The following is a 25206-nucleotide window of genomic DNA, read 5'->3' on the forward strand; positions in this document are numbered from 1 at the left end:
ACTCTAGCCACACTCGCCTCATTATTAGTTAAAATAGAGGGCAGGTCTGGTGGGAAACTTAAATCTTCCCTCAAACCCGCATATAAAACACACTCAGTTAAAATATGTCGTGTCGACAGCTGTGTCCCACATGTCTGACACGTTGGTGGCTCCTCACGACGTAACAGAAAACCATGTGTCAATGGACAATGTCCTATTCTAAGCCGTGTAAGGGCTACTTCCTCAGCTCGTCGTTGTCGGAAGGAGGTAAGCCACGGTCGGACAGAATCCTTCACCGCTCGCAACTTATTATCCCTCACGTCCAGCCACTGAGCCTCCCACCAACGCATGACCTTCCGAGTCACGAAAGACGTAATGGCCTGCAGGGGGACGGAACAGCGAGCAGGAGGTGGGATGGAGCAAGCCTCCTTGGCAGCCGCATCTGCAAGTTCATTTCCAGGAGTCCCTATGTGCCCTGGAACCCAGCAGAAAATCACATCCTTACCCTGCTGTTGCAAGAGCAGGAGTGCGTCCTGCACCTCTTGCACCATCCGATCTGCTGGGTACATTTGTTGAAGAGCGTGTAGAGCACTTTGGGAATCGGAGCAGATGATGAATTTCGTGCCACGATGTCGGCGCATATGCTCTAATGCTTGCAGAATGGCAAACAGTTCTGCATAGTAATCTGAGAACTGCTCTGGGAGCCCTATCCGATGGACAGTATCGGGAAACACAGCAGAGCAGCCCATAAAATCCCCCTGTTTAGAACCATCCGTGTAAACAGTAGTAAAATCGGAATGGCGTTCTAAAATCTCAGTAAGTTTAATTTTAAAAAGGTGGTCCGGGGTACAATACTTCCTGTAAGCAGCCAGATCAAGAAGTAATCTTGGCCTTTGTAGTCGCCAGGGAGATCCCCTACTCCATCCCTGGTGGAGGACCTTAATGCCCTCCAGGTGTACCGACTCGAGACTCTCCTGTGCACGGATGCCAAACGGCTTTGTTGCCGCCGGACGGTGGCGGAAGAGACGTGCCAGTGCCGGCTGGGAAAAAGTGTCGGACGCCAATGAAAGAGGAGTGGACTTGGCCCTGTATGCGTGCCGTACCACGAGGAGAAGACGCCGAATGGACAGCGGAGGCTCTCCCGCCTCGACACACAGACTAGCAACCGGACTCGTGCGATATGCCCCCGTTGAAAGCCTAATACCCTCATGGTGAATCACATCCAACATTTTGAGGTAGGAAGGTCTTGCAGAGCCATAAGCTTGACATCCGTATTCTAGTCGAGGTCGCACAAAGGCCTTATAAAGTTGGAGCAGACGTGCCCTGTCAGCGCCCCAGGATCTATGACTGACGCATTTAAGGACGTTTAAAGCCTTGAAACAGCGGACCTTTAGATTCTTTAAGTGTGGCAACCATGTGAGCTTCTCATCAAAAATAAGCCCGAGATATTTCACTTTCTCCATAAAGGGGAGAACAGTGTCTCCTAGTTTTAAAACAGGGAGATTAAAAAGAGAACGGGAACGGTTAAAATCTACACAAACGGTCCTCTCCAAAGAGAATTTAAAGCCCGTGGTCTTAGACCATTCCTCCAATCGCACGAGTGTCAGCTGTAATTGGCGTTTAGCAGCTGTGAGGGAGGAAGACGCACAGAAAATGGAGAAATCGTCCACAAACAAGGAGCACTGCACGGGCCGTCGTACTGTGGACGCAATGCTATTGATGGCAATTGCGAAAACTGTCACACTGAGGACACTTCCTTGAGGGACACCGTTCTCCTGCTTAAAACGGTCAGACAGGACATTCCCAACCTTATACTTAAAATACCTGTCCGACAGAAAGGATCGGATGAGTGTGGGTAAACGCCCACGGAAACCCCACTCGTAAAGCTGCCGCAAAATGGTATGCCTCCAGGTAGTATCGTACGCCTTCTCCAGGTCGAAGAAAACCCCGATAAGGTGTTGCTTACGTAGGAAAGCAGCTTGTATCGCTGTTTCGAGTAGGATCAGGTTATCTAGGGTGGAATGATACCTCCTGAATCCACACTGGCAGCGGGTAAGTAAGGATCTAGATTCGAGAACCCACACCAGGCGCCTATTGACCATACGCTCAAATGTCTTTCCGACGCAGCTCGTGAAACTAATGCTACGGTAGCTACTGGGTTCGGTCCGATCCTTCCCTGGTTTTAAAAGCGGAATTAAAATCGATTCTTTCCACGAGCTAGGAAAGTCGCCTGTCTTCCAAATTTCATTAAAAAGTTGAAGGAGGACTTCCTTTGACCGCAGATCCAACTGCTGCAGCATGCTATACGATATCAGGTCTGGACCAGGTGCGGTATCCCGAGATATGGACAGTGCAGAGTCCAACTCCCACAAAGAGAAAGGCTGGTTGTATTCCTCAGTGTTCTGTGAACGGAAATCAAAACCAGCCCTCTCCTGTGTACCCCGATAGCGCAGAAATTCGGGGTCCTGGCTAGAATCGGCCGTAATAGTTTGAAAAGATTCTGCCAACGCCCGGGCGATGTCTCTCGGAGATGTTAGGAGACACCCCCGCTCACGTATAGCGGCTAGTGGCGGTCGAGAGTATCGCCTTGAGATCCTCCTAATGGCTTCCCATACTTTGCTTGAAGATGTGGACCTATTGATGGAGTTCAGGAACTCACGCCAAGACCTCCGTTTACTCTCCTGAACGATTTTCCTCGCCCGCGCCCGTGCTATCCGGAAAGTTGTCAGATGCGCAGCAGTGGGGCACCGACGGAATCTCCTCAAAGCCGCCCGCCTGTCTCTGATGGCGGTACGACAGTCGTCATTCCACCAAGGGACAGGCTGCCTCACAGGTGTTCCCTTTGACTTTGGTATGGATACATCAGCGGCATGGTGCATCACCGCCGTAATGTGATCCACCCAATCCTGGACGCCTTCACACCGTTCAAAAACAGCCAACTGCTGGTAGAGCGTCCAGTTTCCCTTCCGGAACAACCATTTCGGCGGCTGTGCGACACGACCCATTTCAACTGGCAGATGGAGCCAGATAGGGTAATGGTCGCTGCCATGAAGGTCGTCGTCGACGACCCACTGAGCAATGTCCGCAAGCACAGGCGAACAAATAGAGAGGTCTATGGCAGAAGACGAACCTGAAGCGGTGCTAAAATGCGTGGCCTGACCTGTGTTCAGCAGTATGACGTCGGAAGTCCTGAGCAACTGCTCAATCATCTGGCCTCTGGGGCAGGTTTTGTTGGAACCCCATAATGCATTATGAGCATTAAAGTCTCCTAAAATGAGAAAGGGACGGGGCAGCTGATCAATGAGCCGTGAAAGGGCTTCACTGTCAAGGAGCTCAGTGGGTGGTAAATACAAGGAGCACACTGTAACATGAACCTGGGCCAGGATCCGAGCTGCAACCGCTTGTAGCGTCGTGGTTAAGGTCACAGGTGAGGAGTGGAATGTGTCCTTAATGAACACTGCCACCCCACCCTGAGCCCTATTACCAGTCAGGTCGTCTTTCCTGTACATGCGATATCCCGTAAGTACAGGCGTGTCAGTCTCTTTAAAATGTGTCTCTTGCAAAGAGATGCAAAAGGGTTTGCCTGTACTAACAGCCGCAACTCTGCAAGGCGAGGTCTGACTCCATTCAGATTCCACTGAAGTATGGGAGCCATATCAGCGTTCCGGTTTAGATTTCCCCCTGTCTTTGCGCCGCGCTGGTGAGGCACTTGTAGAGAGAGTGGCAGCAGAGGGGCTGCCAGGTTCTGGGGAAGAGATATCAAAATCCATGACGATGTCCTCCTCATCAGTCAGGGATGCCATGACGACATCCGATGGTGCCTTTGGCAGGTGTGACATCAAACGCCGTGCCCCTTTCCCTGGTCCCGTTTTCTTTGTGGAAGCTGGGGATGGGGGAAGTGGAGAGGCACTCTGTTTCTGGAGGGCCTTCGAAGGTTTCACTGGAGCTTTCTCTGCAATAGCGGTGGGTGCAGGCGGAGCAGCCTGAATAGCTATATCGTTAGTGGGAGTGCTCTGGCAGGTACAAACACAGCTACAGGTATTGGTGGAGGATACTGCGACGCTGGACATGGTCTGCGTCGAAGCATCTACTCGCGACGCAGTGGGGGTAGGCCTTGGTCTAGGGGTAGCGTCTTTGATTCATAATCAAAACGTCTTCGGTCCCGGGTTCGATCCGTGCCACTGCCTAAATTTTGATAAATAATCAGCATTGGCGGCCAAAGACTTCCGGCATAAGAAGTCAGCCTCATTCTGCCAACGGCCTTGTCAAAGAGGGTGGAGGAGTGGATAGAGGTTCAGGGCACTCTCTTGTCCTAGGGGTGGGAAATTGACCCTAAAGGCGGAAGAATCAGCAATGATTAACGACATGAGGATGCAGAAGGCAATGGAAACCACTGCATTAAAGACACGTAACGTGTATCCACAGGACATGTGGCCTGTAATTGAAGAAGTGTCATGATGATCTCTCCATTGGCAGAAGATTCCGGAATAGTCCCCCATTCGGATCTCCGGGAGGGGACTGCCAAGGGGGAGGTTACCATGAGAAAAAGATTGAATAATCAACGAAAGGATAACGTTCTACGAGTCGGGGCGTGGAATGTCAGAAGCTTGAACGTGGTAGGGAAACTACAAAATCTGAAAATGGAAATGCAAAGTCTCAATCTAGATATAGTAGGGGCCAGTGAAGTGAAGTGGAAGGAAGACAAGGATTTCTGGTCAGATGAGTATCGGGTAATAGCAACAGCAGCAGAAAATGGTATAACAGGTGTAGGATTCGTTATGAATAGGACGGTAGGGCAGAGGATGTGTTACTGTGAGCAGTTCAGTGACCGGGTTGTTCTAATCAGAATCGACAGCAGACCAACACCGACAACGATAGTTCAGGTATACATGCCGACGTCGCAAGCTGAAGATGAATAGATAGAGAAAGTGTATGAGGATATTGAAAGGGTGATGCAGTATGTAAAGGGGGACGAAAATCTAATAGTCATGGGCGACTGGGATGCAGTTGTAGGGGAAAGAGTAGAAGAAAAGGTTACAGGGTAATATGGGCTTGGGACAAGGAATGAAAGAGGAGAAAGACTAATTGAGTTCTGTAACAAGTTTCAGCTAGTAATAGCGAATACCCTGTTCAAGAATCACAAGAGGAGGAGGTATACTTGGAAAAGGCCGGGAGATACGGGAAGATTTCAATTAGATTACATCATGGTCAGACAGAGATTCCGAAATCAGATACTGGATTGTAAGGCGTACCCAGGAGCAGATGTAGACTCAGATCACAATATAGTAGTGATGAAGAGTAGGCTGAAGTTCAAGACATTAGTCAGGAAGAATCAATACGCAAAGAAGGGGGATACGGAAGTACTAAGGAATGACGAGATACGTTTGTAGTTCTCTAACGCTATAGATACAGCAATAAGGAAAAGCGCAGTAGGCAGTACAGTTGAAGAGGAATGGACATCTCTAAAAAGGGCCATCACAGAAGTTGGGAAGGAAAACATAGGTACAAAGGAGGTAGCTGCGAAGAAACCATGGGTAACAGAAGAAATACTTCAGTTGATTGATGAAAGGAGGAAGTACAAACATGTTCCTGGAAAATCAGGAATACAGAAATACAAGTCGCTGAGGAATGAAATAAATAGGAAGTGCAGGGAAGCTAAGACGAAATGGCTGCAGGAAAAATGTGAAGACGTTGAAAAAGATATGATTGTCGGAAGGACAGACTCAGCATACAGGAAAGTCAAAACAACCTTTGGTGACATTAAAAGCAACGGTGGTGACATTAAGAATGCAACGGGAATTCCACTGTTAAATGCAGAGGAGAGAGCAGATAGGTGGAAAGAATACACTGAAAGCCTCTATGAGGGTGAAGATTTGTCTGATGTGATAGAAGAAGAAACAGGAGTCGATTTAGAAGAGATAGGGGATCCAGTATTTGAATCGGAATTTAAAAGAGCTTTGGAGGACTTACGGTCAAATAAGGCAGAAGGGATAGATAACATTCCATCAGAATTTCTAAAATCATTGGGGGAAGTGGCAACAAAACGACTATTCACGTTGGTGTGTAGAATGTATGAGTCTGGCGATATACCATCTGACTTTCGGAAAAGCATCATCCACACAATTCCGAAGACGGCAAGGGCTGACAAGTGCGAGAATTATCGCACAATCAGCTTAACAGCTCATGCATCGAAGCTGCTTACAAGAATAATATACAGAAGAATGGAAAAGAAAATTGAGAATGCGCTAGGTGACGATCAGTTTGGCTTTAGGAAAAGTAAAGGGACGAGAGAGGCAGTTCTGACGTTACGGCTAATAATGGAAGCAAGGCTAAAGAAAAATCAAGACACTTTCATAGGATTTGTCGACCTGGAAAAAGCGTTCGACAATATAAAATGGTGCAAGCTGTTCGAGATTCTGAAAAAAGTAGGGGTAAGCTATAGGGAGAGACGGGTCATATACAACATGTACAACAACCAAGAGGGAATAATAAGAGTGGACGATCAAGAACGAAGTGCTCGTATTAAGAAGGGTGTAAGACAAGGCTGTAGCCTTTCGCCCCTACTCTTCAATCTGTACATCGAGGAAGCAATGATGGAAATAAAAGAAAGGTTCAGGAGTGGAATTAAAATACAAGGTGAAAGGATATCAATGATATGATTCGCTGATGACATTGCTATCCTGAGTGAAAGTGAAGAAGAATTAAATGATCTGCTGAACGGAATGAACAGTCTAATGAGTACACAGTATGGTTTGAGAGTAAATCGGAGAAAGACGAAGGTAATGAGAAGTAGTAGAAATGAGAACAGCGAGAAACTTAACATCAGGATTGATGGTCACGAAGTCAACGAAGTTAAGGAATTCTGCTACCTAGGCAGTAAAATAACCAATGACGGACGGAGCAAGGAGGACATCAAAAGGAGACTCGCTATGACAAAAAAGGCATTTCTGGCCAAGAGAAGTCTACTAATATCAAATACTGGCCTTAATTTGAGGAAGAAATTTCTGAGGATGTACGTCTGGAGTACAGCATTGTATGGTAGTGAAACATGGACTGTGGGAAAACCGAAACAGAAGAGAATCGAAGCATTTGAGATGTGGTGCTATAGACGAATGTTGAAAATTAGGTGGACTGAAAGGTAAGGAATGAGGAGGTTCTACGCAGAATCGGAGAGGAAAGGAATATGTGGAAAACACTGATAAGGAGAAAGTACAGGATGATAGGACATCTGCTAAGACATGAGGGAATGACTTCCATGGTACTAGAGGGAGCTGTATAGGGCAAAAACTGTAGAGGAAGACAGAGATTGGAATACGTCAAGCAAATAATTGAGGACGTAGGTTGCAAGTGCTACTCTGAGATGAAGAGGTTAGCACAGGAAAGAAATTCGTGGCGGGCCGCATCAAACCAGTCAGTAGACTGATGACCAAAAAAAAAAAAAAAAAAAAAAAAATAAAGGCATTCTCAAGCTACAGCTGTGGTGATAATTTTTCTCGTATGTATATTGTTACTTTGTAATGCCACTCATTCGGCTGCAATAAATTTAGTAAAGTGTTCCAGGACTTTTGAAACTTCAAGTAAATAATATTTCCTTAGATATTTTGTCGCTGGACATAGTGAACTTGCTAGATATTTCGAAAGTTTCGGTTATATATTGTCCTCCTCATGTCCACGTTTCTCCACCCAGTCAGGTCAGGTTTTACTAAACAAGTAAGTATATTTGGTGCACCATCGCAACTCGCAGCATCGCCAACATTATCCTTAAAATGCCTGTGAAAACCACTCACTGGCGCATTAGGCAGAGACCACCATTTATTTTGAATCTCTGTCATCACACGTTCACCCAGTCGACAAGGGTACTTGTACAGCTATAAGCTAATTAACTGGCAGGGATATCAGACAACATTATGTGACACTTTTAATACCTATACACCGAATGATGACCTTCAGGATAGATACACGAACTTTGTGAATACTATTCTGGCAGCTGCCGCTGACAATACACCCCTGAACAAATCGAGTAACGATACATGCCACAACTGGAAACTATGGTGGACGGCAGAATGTTACGTTCTGAGTGCGATCGGCAAAAGACAGCTTGCAATCAACATATTCAAAAATCATCCGACATATAATAATTTTGAAAAAACACACTTCACGAAAAATATCAGTGATGTCCCTCCAAATCTTAAAACTAATTACAACACAATATCTAACGCAACTTTTTTAAATACCTAGGAGAATGTATAACAAGCAACACGAAAAACAGAAGCAGAAAATATAGTATGTAAAACAGAAAGGGTTCCAATGGCCCTGAGCACTATGGGACTTAACATCTGAGGTCATCAGTCTCCTAGAACTAACCTAAGGACATCACACACATCCATGACCGAGGCAGGATTCGAAACTGCGACCGTAGCGGTCGCGCGGTTCCAGACAGAAGCGCCTAGAACCGCTCGGCCACAGCGGCCGGCCTGAAAAGCTGTATAGAGCAGAAACACATAAATTGACAAGATTTGGGGCTCTTTAAAAACTGGGAATGGATGAAAGAAAATACTGGGACCTAGAAGTAATGCTGGTGTTGAAAACAAATTAAGATCAAACAGAGAGCCCTATTCAAAAAAGCTAACTAACGTGATGAGGAAAAGAAAACCACAGTTTTATGGCCTCATTTACTGAATAGATAGTAACAAATTAACCAAGCAGACCTTCAATTTACTAAACAGCTACAAATACAAACTCACATAGTTCACCGAAATTGTCAAAGACATGTAAAATTCAAGAATTAGAATGGTAATAATAGATAACAGAATACTTTTTAGAGAAGCAACACGAAAGACAGGATTTCAGGAATGAAAGAGGTCTGCAAAAAAAGGAAGTGAACCCAGGAAGAAAAGGAAAGACACTCTCAAATGATGAAGGACTCTGGGAGCAACGAAAATTAAATACAAAGAAGCAAAACCAAAGTTGAGTTATCTGACCCCACGAAAGGGTTATTCGAATAAATAATAATTTTATAGATCTGAGGAAGAAAGCGCCTCAAGCGAAAAAAATCAGACGCAACGCAAAAAAAGAAAGTCTGGATTAAATTTTGTCCCGAACGTAGACTGGATATCTCAGCACAAACACTCTGGCGAATATTAAAATTCTTTAGAGAAACAACTCTCATTAATAATACCATCGTCCATGCAAATCAGGATTACTCACAGTCATCCATGGTCCTTAGGTTAAGTTTATCCATTACAGGTGTTTTAGGACCCGTGACTGTTTATTTAACGTAAATACATAAAACTGCATTTTTTAAATAGTTATTTATTCATTCCATGATCCGGTTTCGAACCTTTTCAGACTCATCTTCAGATGGTTTTTCCAGAAGTTAGCTAGAAACAGCTACGTAACCTCTGAGAAACCGCCTGAAGATGAACCTGAAAAGGTTCAAAAAGCGGTTCATGGAATGAATTAGTAACTACTTCAATAAAGTGACTGGTTGCAGTTTTATGTTTTTACATTCATGGACTTGTTATGTACAGCCAGCCTGTGTGCCGCGAAGTGCCCTTGATGTGTCGACCTTCCGGCAAGTGTGTGCAGCTGACTGCACATCACACCTGGATACACCTTTTACTCTAAACGAGTTGCAGCCTGGCTTGCCACATTTCCCTAATCCAAAGTAGGGATTTGTTTTCGAACATGACACTTTTCAACCGAACAGAATCGTGATTTTTAACGTATCTTTAACGTCAGTTTCGCCTCAGTGGGACACACTAAACTAAGAGAGTCATACAGTGAGGTGAGCATAATAGATAATCATCTTTATGTTTGTGACGCAATGATTAATCTTACATCTTTCGTCATTAAAATTGGTTTTGAGTTTCACTTTTTGCTTATTTTTTGGCACTGGTACTTCTAATTGTAAAAATGCTTCACATCAATAACAATAACCAATTGTTCCGATCGATTTCTGACTCACTGCTGGGATCGACGTTACGTTAGGCGACAGCAAGTCCTGCCCCCACATTGACCGGCACCGTGGCGGCTGAACAACCCACAGCTGTTCCTGCAGGCGCAAGTCAGTGGTATAAGTCGATTAAATGATGTTCGCAATCGAAATCGTCATATGTGTGGTGTCCCGCCCATTCGTCTCTTATAGCGTGCTTAGGAAGCTGTTTTCTCGAATAGCTATACAGCAATATAAGCAAATCGCATTAATGGCTTTTATTACACTACTGGTCATTAAAATTGCTACACCACGAAGATGACGTGCTACAGACGCGAAATTTAACCGACAGGAAGAAGATGCTGTGACATCGAAATGATTAGCTTTTCAGAGCATTGACACAAGGTTGAAGCCGGTGGCGACACCTTCAACGTGCTGACATAAGGAAAGTTTCCAACCGATTTCTCATACACAAACAGCAGTTGACCGGCGATGCCTGGTGAAACGCTGTTGTGATGCCTCGTGTAAGGAGGAGAAAAGCGTACCATCACGTTTGATAAAGGTCAGATTGTAGTCTATCGCTATTGCGGTTTATCGCAAAGCGACATTGCTGCTCGCGTTGGTCGAGATCCAATGACTGTTGGCAGAATATGGAATCAGTGGGTTCACGAAGGTAATCACGAAACGCCGTGCTGGATCCCAACGGCGTCGTATCACTAGCAGTCGAGATGACAGCCATCTTATCCGCATGCCTGTAACAGATCTTGCAGCCACGTCTCGATCCATGAGTCAACAGATGCGGATGTTTGCAAGACAACAACCATCTGTACGAACAGTTCGACGACGTTTGCAGCAGCACGGACTATCAGCTCGGAGACCATGACTGCGGTTACCCTTGACGCTGCATCGCAGGAGCGCCTGCGATGGTGTACTCAACGAAGAACCTGGGTGCACGAATGGCAAAACGTCATTTTTTCGGATGAATCCAGGTTCTGTTTACAGCATCACGGTGGTCGCATCCGTGTTTGGCGACATCGCGGTGAACGCACATTGGAAGCGTGTATTCGTCATCGCCATACTGGCGTATCACCCGGCGTGATGGTATGGGTTGCAATTGGCTACACGTCTCGGTCACCGCTTGTTCGTATTGATGGCACTTTGAACAGGGGACGTTACATCTCAGATGTGTTACGACCCGTGGCTCTACCCTTCATTCGACCCCTGTGAAACCCTACATTTCAGCTGGATAATGCACGACCGCATGTTACAGGTCCTGTACGGGACTTTCTGAATACAGAAGATGTTCGACTGCTGCCCTGGCCAGCACATTCTCCAGATCCCTCATCAACTGAAAACGTCTGGTCAATGGTGGCCTAGCAACTGGCTCGTCACAATATGCCAGTCACCACTCTTGATGAACTGCGGTATGGTGTTGAAGCTGCATGGGCAGCTGTACCTGTACACGCCATCCACGTTCTCTTTGACTCAATGCCCAGGCGTATCAAGGCCGTTTTTACGGCCAGAGGTGGTTGTTCTGGGTACTGATTTCTCAGGATCTATGCACCCAAATTGCGTGAAAATGTAATCACATGTCAGTTCTAGTATTATATATTTGTCCAATGAATACCCGTTTATCATCTGCATTTCTTCTTGGTGTAGCAATTTTAATGGCCAGTAGTGTACAATAAAGTACATTGACATCTGGGTCGGAATCAATGCCCTTTGCTGTGTGTAAAGGGCATTCAAATGAAACCCGGGCACTAGTGTAAAGTAACGATAACGATTTTATTTACTCAAAAATGTAGTTATACACAGTACACATACTTAAGAATAGTCGCCAAAACTGTTGGCACATTTATCCCGTTGCGTACTAGCCGGTAGATTCTATCCTCGCAGAAGCTAGTAGTTTGCTGTCGGATCCAAGCCTGGACCCAGTCACACACTTCGTCGTCCGATGCCCACGCTAATACACAGTAACCGATGGATCTCGTCCACGGTGATTGTGCGGTTTTCCAAGACTAAAGCATTCACTTCCGCAACCAATTCGGCGTGACGACACGAAGAGCCTGTCCAGAACGAGCAACATCTTCCAGGGACTCAAGGAATCGTGTGCGCCATTCCACAACACTTGAACGTCTCAGACTGTACTCACCGTACACAGACTCCATCTGTCGATGCATTATGCGGCCTCCAACTCCCTCCACCGCCAAAAATGGAATCACTCCTCGCTGCTGCTGCTGCTGCTGTGTGTGTGTGTGTGTGTGTGTGTGTGTGTGTGTTGGGGCTTATGGGCGCTCAACATCGAGGTCATCAGCGCCCTGATACACATTAAAAGGAACGAATGTGGACAGACCTAATAAAGCTGAAGCACACACACAAAGAAGGCAGGAAAAGAAGGAAAATGCTACGTAAGAAAGTAAAACGTAAGGAAAAGGAAGAGCTCGTACCTCAGCCAACGCACGAAACTCGAGTTGTACCACGCCACAGTCGAACCATCTATTTTGTATGGATCGACCTCTTGGGGTACTACATGTGGCACTAACTACAACAAGTTACAGGTTACACAAAGCAGATGCCTACGATGGATCACTGGAGCCCAATGGTGGATCCGGAATCATGATATTCATCGAGCCTTAAGCGAATCTTACCTCTCAGACAAGGTCAAGGAGAAGGCACGAACCTTATTTCGGAAGTTGGACATGATACGCGACAGTACACCACAACTCACCACAGTAGGTACGGTAGAACACTTACGCAACCGCTCATATAAAGTACCGAAGGCGATAGTATTTGAGCCTCCCTAAATGTTATCACTACGTAATTCTCCATAATTTAAGGATATAAAGTACTTTAGCACTTCTACACACATGTTTTCAAACACACATCAAAAGCAACGAGTTAAATGACCCTTCTGTGTGCCCAAACTAAAGCTGAGAGAAGAATAAATAAATAAAGCGAAAACTTTTACCCTTTCCATTCCCTACAGAAGTAAAAATCAACGAAGTTGATCAGACTTCAGCACCACCACCACCACACACACATAAAAAAAAACTGCCACAATTCACAATTCCGTAATCACAAGGAAAGGAAACGCACGAAATGAAGTACAACACATAGTAAGAAAACAGACAACAGACTGTCAGCTATGTAGGTAGCGGTGGCTGCACCCAGAAACAAATAATCGTCGCTTCAAGTCTATCGACTGCTACCGACGACGACATTTTTGTCCTAAATTGGCGTTTGGATGTCGTCATAGAGCGATTCAGGTCTAGAGAGTTAACCCACCAACTAAAAGTTACTGCATATCAACATTTCTGACTTCCTTCCTAGCTTTGCATATATTTTTAATCCACCTGTTACGAATCTATGATAATTCACTACTAGAAAGCGAACTTACATTGTGTTCTGCCTTACGGTAGGTCTTCTCATGGTGGAAGCCTTGTCAGAGAGGTCCACCGCATGAGCGTCTAGAAAAGTGATTCCATTGGTGGTTTCCCGTAACCTTCCACTGATGATGATGAACTGATAATGACAACAACGCAACACCCAGTCCATGAGCGGAGAAAACATCAGACCCAGCCGGGAATCGAACCCGGGCCCCTTGGAGTGACAGACCGCCGCGCTGACCATTGAGCTATCGGGGCGGACAGCAAGTGGACTAGGACCGTCATATTCTCAACAGTTTCTTTGCAGTATAATAGGTATTTACGTTATAACACTCGTATGTGTAAAAATGTCTTCCATTCTAGATTCTCTTCTAACAGAAACTGCAACGTAAATGTACAGTGAATGAAAAGTTTAGGCAAATCAAGTTCTTGCACTGCTAGCCTGTGCTCCGCCACATTACGTTAAATGTCGTCAACCGTGGCGTTCATTATCTTGTCCCACGATGGTTTCATCCTCGGATGGACAATTCTAACGTGTTGGCGCCAAACTGCAATAGTGGGGTTGATGCGAAAGCACTATGGTTCTGAAACCTACGACGGAATATTCCCGTATAAGAAAGTGCAACAGAAAGCTGACGCCAGAACAGCACGGCATGGCAGGTGGCGCTTTTGCTCGGAAGAAATTTGGCTGCACTCACTCAGCAGACTGATTGATGTACTGTGCAACAGGTCTGCCCGTGACATCGTTCTTCAGAGATGACTGACGTGCATCAGTGGACAATATGAGATTGGACGATGTCGCCACGTGTTTGCTCGTGGTGACAGTGGGTGTGAAACGTGACGAGGAAATGACGGAGGCTGAGAGAACATGTACTACAAGCGATATTTCACAATAGAATGAACTAAATGAACAATTGGGAAGCTAAAATGTGGGCCTCTTCTGCGTAAAAGAATTACAAACCATATCCTACATTTGATGATAAGTTTTGAGCTTTAATCCAGTGCCTGAACTGCCTTTAGAATACAACTAGTACAGGTGAAATGGCGGACAGAAGTGGAATTGCTGCTATCTTTAATGAACGTTCAGGTACGTATTTTTGAAAATACTGCAATATCGTAATGTGTATGCTTTTAAGAGTATTTATAGTGATATTCGATGTACTTTTAAATAGGTCCTAATTTGAAATACCGCTTTTACGTCTCGACACAAAATCAGCACATCGACGCAATAGTCCATAAGGTCCTTGAATTTTGCTGTAGATATACGGAATGTGAAAGCGCGAAGACAGGATGGCAGTAGTGAACTATGTCAGCAAAATGTCTTCTGTAACGGAAATGAAACAACAAAACCTTTCTATTAAAGCCATGTATGCCATAGGAAAGGTCAAAGTAGCAAGAGACACAGAAGGATATAAAATACAACGGAGGTGGATCTGAAGCAGCAAATAAAATTCTCTAACAATATAGTTCAAGTATGAACTAAACCGTCATCATGCGTTTTTGTAGATAAGAACTTCATGAGCTCAAAACTGGTCCCTTATCAATACGTATTCATCAGGCTTTGCATCAAGACGAGTTTGAAATAAAATTTGAGAGATGAAAAAATCTACAGGAGATGGAGAACAACATCCTCCCACCATAGCATGAGTTCTATAACAATATATCCCATTCCCAGAGAGCGGTGACCATGGGTGTAAGAAGAGGGAGTAGAAAAAGAAGAGGACGTGGTCAAATTAGGGGACGAGAAAGACTGAAAAATGCACGCAGTGGTGCAGCATCATACTAACCACGGAGGACATTCTTCAAGAAACCCCACCAAAGGAAATTATTTTGTTTCTATAAACACTGATTATCAGGGTATTATAGAAAGTGACTAGGCATAACCTTTAGAATATGTTGGAACCACTCTAATAGACTCAGTTTTTTTCATTTTAATTTTTTTGTTATTTACCCATTATTTTAGCTTGTTATATTAATTAATTTTGGAGTCGAGGGGCATGAAAGGGAAGCAGTGGTTGGGAAGAGAATGAGACAGGGCTGTAGCCTATCCCCGATGTTATTCGATCTGTATATTGAGCAAGCAGTAAAAGAAACAAAAGAAAAATTCGGAGTAGGTATTAAAATCCATGGAGAATACATTAAAACTTTGAGGTTTGCCGATGACATTGTAATTCTGTCAGAGACAGCAAAGGACCTGGAAGAGCAGTTGAACGGAATGGACGGTGTCTTGAAAGGAGGATTTAAGATGAACATCTACAAAAGCAAAACGAGGATAATGGAATGTAGTCGAATTAAATTGGGTGATGCTGATGGTATTAGATTAGGAAATGAGACGCTTAAAGTAGTAAATGAGTTTTGCTATTTGGGGAGCAAAATGATGGTCGAAGTAGAGAGGATATAAAATGTAGACTGGCAATGGCAAGGAAAGCGTTTCTGAAGAAGAGAAATTTGTTAACATCGAGTATAGATTTAAGTGTCACGAACTCTTTTCTGAAAGTATTTGTATGGAGTGTAGCCATGTATGGAAGTGAAACATGGACGATAAATAGGTTAGACAAGAAGAGAATAAAAGGTTTGGAATTGTGGTGCTACAGAACTATGCTGAAGATTAGATGGGTAGATCACATAACTAATGAGTAGGTACTGAATAGAATTGGGTAGAAGAGAATTTTGTGGCACAGTTTGACTAGAAGAAGGAATCGATTGGTAGGACATGTTCTGAGGCATCAAGGGATCACCAATTTAGTATTGGAGGGCAGCGTGGAGGGTAAAAATCGTAGAGGGAGACGAAGACATGAATACACTAAGCAGATTCAGAAGGATGTAGGCTGCAGAAAGTACTGGGAGATGAAGAAGCTTGCACAGGATAGAGTAGCGTGGAGAGCTGCATCAAACCAGTCTCTAGACTGAATACCACAACAACATTACTCCACAGGGAGACATCCTTGTTTTATAATGAACATCAGTTGTACTATGCATGTATATCATACCTGTTGTACGAAAAAAATCTTCAAAATAAAACATAGTAAATAAAATGTTTTTTAACTTGTACCTGTTTTACTGTAAACAGTTTTAAGACGCAAAGTGCTTTTCATATATTACAAAAAGATAATGCACGAGCACTACATCCTCTAATCATATGTACAACAATACAGGTACTGACTGACCCTGAGGAAAAAATATCTGATGTTTCGATAGTAACTCGAACCCCTCTTCATGAAATTGTGCAGGTGAATCAGCAAGGTTTAACTGCAGTCAGGTATCGAGATTTTGTGAACTCATCTGTGGTTGTTGCGAGGGTCTGTGGGCTCAGACTTCGTACTAATAGACGATGGTGCTCGACCTCATAGAGTATGTGTGGTTGATGGTTTCTTGGATATTGCATGCATGGCGTGAGCTGCTCGCTCTCCCGATTTGAAACCCATAGAGCATGTCTGGGATGCACTAGGGAGATAGCTTGCATCACATTAGCATCCACCAACCACTCTCAAAGACTGCGAGCGGCTCTGCAGGGAGAATGGCCGTAATTGCCTCAGCATGAGACTGATGACATCATTCACATCATTCACAGCATGTCCCATCGTTGTCAGGCCTGTATTGCTGCGAGAGGGATCACACACAATACTGAGCACATTAATCACTTGTCAGAGTGCGTGTGCAAATTGGTTAAGTTGGAAAAAACGAAGAACATTTTTATCTACTATTATGCATGTTGCAGTTGTTTAGCTTCTGTTTTTTTTACATTATTTCTTCTTCACTACCACCTGTTTGTACTGTTTTGCGACAAAATAAATGCAACGTTGCGAAACTTCCGTTTGTTGCTTTAATTATGGACACCAGTGTATTTTATAGAAATTGTACATTCCAAAATTAAATAGGCGATAGAGAATGATCAGCTTCTTGTGGCAAAGGAGCCGACTGCCCGGTCTCCCGCAAACTGCTTAAATAAAGAACACGAACTTTGTAAATAAACAATATATTCTCTGCAATATAATTAACATTGATTTCAGTTTCGTATTGTGAGGTCCTTCGAGTCCATCAGCTCTGCACACAGGAAGGGGAAGTGAGTAGAGGGACATAGTGATGGAACAGTGTAACTAATTGGTCAATTTATTTAATTACTTAATTTGGTATACAAAGTGCGACATTGCCACATTGCATCAGGGGGCAGGGGCAGGAGAAGGGGTGGGGTGGGTCCGCAATCTCGAATGAATCATAATTGTCCTCATGTGAACACTGCCCTACTACTGGTGGCCTGGTGTTGGATTGCATGCGAACATGACGGCAGACATACTAGTCGCCACGGTTCTGGCCTACACGTCTGGCCACCACAATAGAGGAACGTCGAATTGTGCCCCGAAGACAGTGTAGCCATTTCACATCTCTACCTGCCATCTGGCAGCAACGAGACTCCTGGTTGACCATACAGTGTGTAGGCTGTCATCGTCACCACAACACAAACGACTGTGTATGAACTGCTTCCGCGACCGGGAAGCATGCCCTGCTGATGGCTGGCGTGTGTGCTCGGAAAGCAAGTGCAGTTCAACAGTACCACAGGTGCCAGGGTTACTCCAGCCAGCGTGCTGTAGTGAGCCACCAGGTATGACTTCACAGCTGGTACTGATTGAGGAAAGTGTGACGGCGCAATGAGGCGTCACTGGCAACCTACTTGGCCAGGTGTTCCACCTCATGCGACAGTACCATTGTGCCACTTTTCACAGGACGATGTTCGTCCACATACTGCACGTAACCCTATGATACGTGTCCGTGATGTTGAGGTGCACATGTCGCCATCAAGTTCCCCAGATCATCCCGTGACAGAAAGTGTGTGGAACCAGCTCAAGTGTCAACACAATCCCAATGCCAACACCCTGGATATCAAGGACCAGTTACAACAGTTTTGTCAGCTGGCCTGAAGAGGGGCTACATCGGCTTGATGACACCATTCCCAATCGAATAAGCGCACGCGTCCAGGCCACACTGTGTGTAACATCCAACTGAAAAGCTCATACTGGAAAGTGCTTTGTAAATTTGACTCTATTTTGCAATATCTGTATTACTCCCTCAACCCACAAACTTTTATTCCGTTTCGTCCTCTCCTCCTGGGGCTTGAGTTTTCAGTGTTCCGCACCTAAATCAGTAAAAGCGGAACCCACACAGAATCTGTTGACTGCGGTCTGTTTGTTTCTCTCTTTCCTGTCGTCCCTCGTGGTAAAGCGATCGGCTCTGAAGTGTTTTGTGTTGCTGTCAGGAAACTGAATAAACAACTTGAGCGTGTTCGCTGCCACAAAATGCAAACGAACTTCTCCTTCTGCATGACAACACAACTCCACACGCCAGTCTGTGCACCTGAAAGGGGTTCTCAAAACTTCACCGGACCGTTCTTCCTCGTTCACCTTACAGCCCGGGATCTCGCATCTTCCGACTTCCAACTGTTTGGATTTCGGAAAAGTAAAGGAACACGCTAGGGAATATTGACCCCACAACTTATCTTAGAGTGAACAAAGGAAAACATACATCTATAGATCTAAAAACAGCCTTCGACGAGCTTGACTAGAATACACTCTTTGAAATTGTGAAACTGTAAAATACAGTGAGCTAAGTTTGTCTTTGGCTTCCGTAGAAACAAGGCTGCAGTTATGAGAGTCTGAGGATGAGAAGTGGAAGCATAGGTTGTGAAGCGAGTGAGGCAGAGTGGTAGCCAGTTGCCGATTTTACTCAATCTGTCCATTGAGAATACTGTGTAGGCATCCGAGAAAGAATTAGAAAAGGAAAATAGTGGGAGAAGAAATTAAAAAACTTTTACATTTGCTGATGACATTGCAAGTTTGTCTGAGAAGGCTGTACAGTTGGAAAAGCAGGTGACTGGACTGATCAGTTATGTTATAAGATGAACATCATTAAAATCAAAACGAATATAATGGAGTATACTCGAATTAACTCAAATGATGGTGAGGGAATTAGATTGGGATGTGAGACATTACAAGAGTTATGTGGGTTTTGCTGTTTGGGTAGCAAAGTAACTGATGATGGTCAAAGTACAGTGCGTATAAAATTCACACTGGCAAATGCAAAACAAGCATTTTTGTAAAATATATATTTCACACCGAATATCTATTTTAAAGTTAGAAAGTCATTTGTGAAGGTATTTGTCTGGAGTATAGCTCTGTAAATGTACTACAGCGATCCAGTCTTTGGTCTTGTAATTATTAGTCTTAACAAAAGTACGAGGAAGTACCACAGAAACGCCATACACTGAGGTGACAGAAGCCAGGGGATGGCGTTATGCACAATGACAGATGGCGGTAGTCTCGTGTACACAAGGTATAAAAGAGCAGCGCGTTGCCGGAGTTGTCATTAATTGTACTCAGCTGAATCATATGAAACGGTTTCCGACGTGATTATGGCCGCAAGACGGGATTCAACAACTTCTTTTAACGTAGAAGGATAGTTGGATCTAGACGCTCTCGCATCCGTCGGCCGTCGTAATTTAATTTACTATTTATTGGTTAAGTTTATTGTTACCGACTTACGTGGTGGGCCTTAATCAAAATATTTCATTCAATTTTGATTTACAATTAAATGCTTTTGTGAAGTTCTCCATTTTAACAATTTAATCTTCAGTATAAATTATTTTTTACGTTAATGAACGTTAGACTCGTTGAATCTTAAAACATGAGCATATAAGTTGAACAATGGAATAAACTTTTCATATTAATTTCCTCGGCTAGTCAGTTCACTTTAAAGCAAAAAAATCTTTACTTATTAATTACAATTTCGGCGCACACACGCGCGAGAGTATTTCTTCTTACCTCCGTTAACCATTGCACTGTAGTCGGAGTCCTGGCTCTGGCTCTCGGCTGTTGTACTGAAAATAAGAATCTTAAGCTGCGTATTTGCTGCAACGTCGGGCGGCTGTGGAGAAAAAAGTATATTATGTTAATAGCGGGCGAGTTTTTCGCTTCCGCAAATTTTTTATAAGTTAATATCGCCACGTAATGGCGTCGTTGACTGCATCGGCCGCTGCGATTGTTGAACTGTAAATTACTCGAATGCAGGTTAATTCAAAGGAAGTCGGACATGAAATCAGGATCACCTGTAACAAATTAAAAGTGCACAATAATATTAAATCGATGTACATTCCTGGAAAATGAAATAAGAACACCGTGAATTCATTGTCCCAGGAAGGGGAAACTTTATTGACACATTCCTGCGGTCAGATACATCACATGATCACACTGACAGAACCACAGGCACATAGACACAGGCAACAGAGCATGCACAATGTCGGCACTAGTACAGTGTATATCCACCTTTCGCAGCAATGCAGGCTGCTATTCTCCCATGGAGACGATCGTAGAGATGCTGGATGTAGTCCTGTGGAACGGCTTGCCATGCCATTTCCACCTGGCGCCTCAGTTGGACCAGCATTCGTGCTGGATGTGCAGACCGCGTGAGACGACGCTTCATCCAGTCCCAAACATGCTCAATGGGGGACAGATCCGGAGATCTTGCTGGCCAGGGTAGTTGACTTACACCTTCTAGAGCACGTTGGGTGGCACGGGATACATGCGGACGTACATTGTCCTGTTGGAACAGCAAGTTCCCTTGCCGGACTAGGAATGGTAGAACGATGGGTTCGATGACGGTTTGGATGTACCGTGCACTATTCAGTGTCCCCTCGACGATCACCAGTGGTGTACGGCCAGTGTAGGAGATCGCTCCCCACACCATGATGCCGGGTATTGGCCCTGTGTGCCTCGGTCGTATGCAGTCCTGATTGTGGCGCTCACCTGCACGGCGCCAAACACGCATACGACCATCATTGGCACCAAGGCAGAAGCGACTCTCATCGCTGAAGACGACACGTCTCCATTCGTCCCTCCATTCACGCCTGTCGCGACACCACTGGAGGCGGGCTGCACGATGTTGGGGCGTGAGCGGAAGACGGCCTAACGGTGTGCGGGACCGTAGCCCAGCTTCATGGAGACGGTTGCGAATGGTCCTCGCCGATACCCCAGGAGCAACAGCGTCCCTAATTTGCTGGGAAGTGGCGGAGCGGTCCCCTACGGCACTGCGTAGGATCCTACGGTCTTGGCGTGCATCCGTGCGTCGCTGCGGTCCGGTCCCAGGTCGACGGGCACGTGCACCTTCCGCCGACCACTGGCGACAACATCGATGTTCTGTGGAGACCTCACGCCCCACGTGTTGAGCAATTCGGCGGTACGTCCACCCGGCCTCCCGCATGCCCACTATACGCCCTCGCTCAAAGTCCGTCAACTGCACATACGGTTCACGTCCACGCTGTCGCGGCATGCTACCAGTGTTAAAGACTGCGATGGAGCTCCGTATGCCACGGCAAACTGGCTGACACTGACGGCGGCGGTGCACAAATGCTGCGCAGCTAGCGCCATTCGACGGCCAACACCGCGGTTCCTGTTGTGTCCGCTGTGCCGTGCGTGTGATCATTGCTTGTACAGCCCTCTCGCAGTGTCCGGAGCAAGTATGGTGGGTCTGACACACCGGTGTCAATGTGTTCTTTTTTCCATTTCCAGGAGTGTATTATCTTTTTAATTAGTACAAATATGCTTACATTTGCCAGCACTCGCATGATGTCCGTCTACACACAACCAAGACAAGAGAAGAAGTGAAGACGACTAAAAAGTTAACAAATGAGCGTATCTTGTCGTCTCTTTAGATCATTTTGTTATATATCTTTGCCCTTGAAACTTACGCAGAGAAATTATTATTTTACGGGTACATGAGAAAAATGTATATTATTCAATTTTTAAATGTCTCTTCTTTATAAATACTGTTTTTTAAGTCTTTTCGTATTATTTCACTAGGGATGCTATAACGCACGAGACATTCTGTTCCTGAAATCGTCACGAAATCAATATTCCGTGGTTTACAATGTCAAAAGTGTGCCAAGAATTCCAAATCTGAGGCATTACTTTTCACATCGGACAAAGCAAAGGCCGACGGCCTTCACGTAACGACCGAGAGCAGTTGCGTCTATGTACAGATGTCAGTGCTACTAGACAAGCACCTCTGCTCGAAATAACCGCAGAAATCAATGTCCGACTTACGACGAACGTATCCGTGAGGACAGCACGGCGAAATTGTTCTAAGGCAGCAGACAACAGACGTAAGTGCCTTACCTGGCAGCACGACATCGCCTGCAGCGCCTCTCCTGAACTCGTGGCCATACCGGTTGGACCCTGGACTACTGGAAAACCATCGTGTGGTCAGATATGTCTCGGTTTCAGCTCATAACCACTGACGCTACGGTTACGGTGTTACGCAGATCCCACGAAGCCATTGACCCAAGTTGGCACTGTGCCAACTGATGGTGGCTTCATTATGGCATGGGCTGTGTTTACATGGTATGGAGTGGGTCCGTCGGTCAAACTGAAGCCTTCATTGATTGGAAATGGTTATGTTCGGCTAGTTGGAGACCATTTGCAGCCATTCATGGAATTCATTTTTATGGGTGACAAAGCAGCATGGCTCCGGGCCACATTTGTGCACGACTGGGTTAAAGAACATTCTGGATAGTTCGAACAAATGATTTGATTAACCAGATTCTCCGTCATGAATCAAATCGAACGTTTATGGTACATAGTCGAGAGGTCTGTTTGTGCATAAATTCTTCACCGCTAACATTTTCGCAATTTTGGACAGCTACAGAGCTTAGTATTTTTGCAGCGGACTTCCAACGGCTCATTGAATCCATGTTACGTTAAGTCGCTGCACTCCTCCGGGTAAAACGAGGTCCGACACGATATTACGATACGACTTTTTTTAACCTAGTGGATGTATCGCCAGTTTCTTGGAATACATTCTTGTTTGTCCATGAATGGTGAAACTTCAAAGATAATTTTATTTTATACATTACTATGCGCAGAAGGTTTTCCAGTTGCGAACAGTCGTCAGAAAATTAACAGTTCCTGTAAAATTAATACAATACAGGTAATGACAGTGAGCTTCGAAAAAAAAATCTATTTTCTCAGGGCCCATATTTCCTAAAGTGTCGTAAGTCATTCAAAACATAAGGTCGTGATGCTCATTGGCAAGCTACACAATACACCGTGCGCAGACAATTATTAACAGAAGTCGGTTGTAGGACGGTATGAGTAATGCATTTATCCCATCCCTATTGAGAATCTAGGCCAACGGAAGGTGCGGTCACGATTTGAGGGGTTGAAAGTACAAGTGTTACAAGCGCTTGGTGAAGCAAACTGAGGAAATGACTGCCAAAGTTAAATGGCTGTTTATAAATTACGCGAGTTACTATCGAACAACAGATACTTTTTCCTAATGGGCACTTAATACCTTTGTTGTTGTGATCCTGCCTTATTTTTTGTAATTATGAAAAATACTTGTACTCTTTGCATGTTAAAACTTTTTAGAATAAAACAGGTACAAGTTCAAAAACGTTTTATTTGCTGTGCTTTAGTGTCAAGATTTTTTTAGTAGAACACATACGATAAACCTCCATAGCGCAATAAATGTCCGTTATAAAACAATGAGTAATTAAAGCGAAATTCATATAACATGTTGAAAAACAATAGGTAAATAAGGAAAAATTAAAATAATAAACGTAAATGTATTGGAGTGGTTGCAACACATACGAGTGGTTCTTCAGAGTCATTTTCTATCATCCCCTAACAATCAATATCTATAGAATCAAAATTATTTTCTTCTGTGGTATTTCTTGATGACCGTCCTTCCTAACCAATTCCATGCTGTACCACTGTGTTGTGCATTTTTCTGTTCTTCTCGGCCCCTTCCTTGACCACGTCCTCTTCTTTTCCTGCTCCATCTTCTTACCTCCACTGGTAACTGCTGTCTGGGAATGGGATGTACTGTTATAGAACTGATGCTATAGGATGCTATAGTGGAGGGACGTTGTTTTCCATCTGCTGTGCCGGCCGGAGGCCGGAGTGGCCGTGTGGTTCTAGGCGCTACAGTCTGGAACCGAGCGACCGCTACGGTCGCAGGTTCGAATCCTGCCTCGGGCATGGATGTGTGTGATGTCCTTAGGTTAGTTAGGTTTAAGTAGTTCTAAGTTCTAGGCGACTGATGACCTCAGAAGTTAAGTCGCATAGTCCTCAGAGCGATTTGAACCATCTGCTGCAGATTTTTACATTTCTGAAATTTTATTTCAAACTCGTCTTGGTGCAAAGCCTGAATAAGAAGTATTGATGAGGGGCCAATTTTGGGCCTCATGAATCTCTCGTTTATAAAGGCAATATGACAGTTTAGTTAATACTTGAACTATATTGTTAGAGAATTTTATTTGCTGATTCAGATCCACCTCCGTTGTATTTTATTTCCTTCTGTGCCTCTAGCAACTTTGACTTTTCCTACAGCATACATGGCTTTAATGGAAAGAAGGTTTTCTGCTTTCATTTCCACTAGAAGACATTTTGCAGACATGATTCACTACTCCCATCCTGTCCCCGGGCAAAATACACGTGTTTGAAGTGCTTCTAAGCCTTCTGGGAGATACCAAATTCGCTATCACATTCCATATATCCACGGCCGGGTTTAAGAACCTTATGAATTACTGTGTCAAAATGCAGATTTTGCCTCGAGACGCCCGAACGGTATTTCAAAATATGACTTATTTAAACGTACATTGCATTTACTATAAATACTCTTAAAGCACAAACATTACGCTATTTCTGTACTTACAAAAGATACGTACCCGAACCTTCATTAGATATAGTAGTAATCCCACTTCGTTTTACTTGTACTGGTTGTGTTCTGAACGCAGTCCAGACATTGAGTTAGAGCTGAAACTTGATTATCACAGGGTGTGGCACTATGCAGTATATGACTTTTAATACTTTTGCTCAGAAGAGACTCACATTTTAGCTCTGCAAACGTTCATTTAGGTTA

Source organism: Schistocerca piceifrons, chromosome 1 (genome assembly GCF_021461385.2).
Source record: "Schistocerca piceifrons isolate TAMUIC-IGC-003096 chromosome 1, iqSchPice1.1, whole genome shotgun sequence".
Taxonomy (NCBI): domain Eukaryota; kingdom Metazoa; phylum Arthropoda; class Insecta; order Orthoptera; family Acrididae; genus Schistocerca; species Schistocerca piceifrons.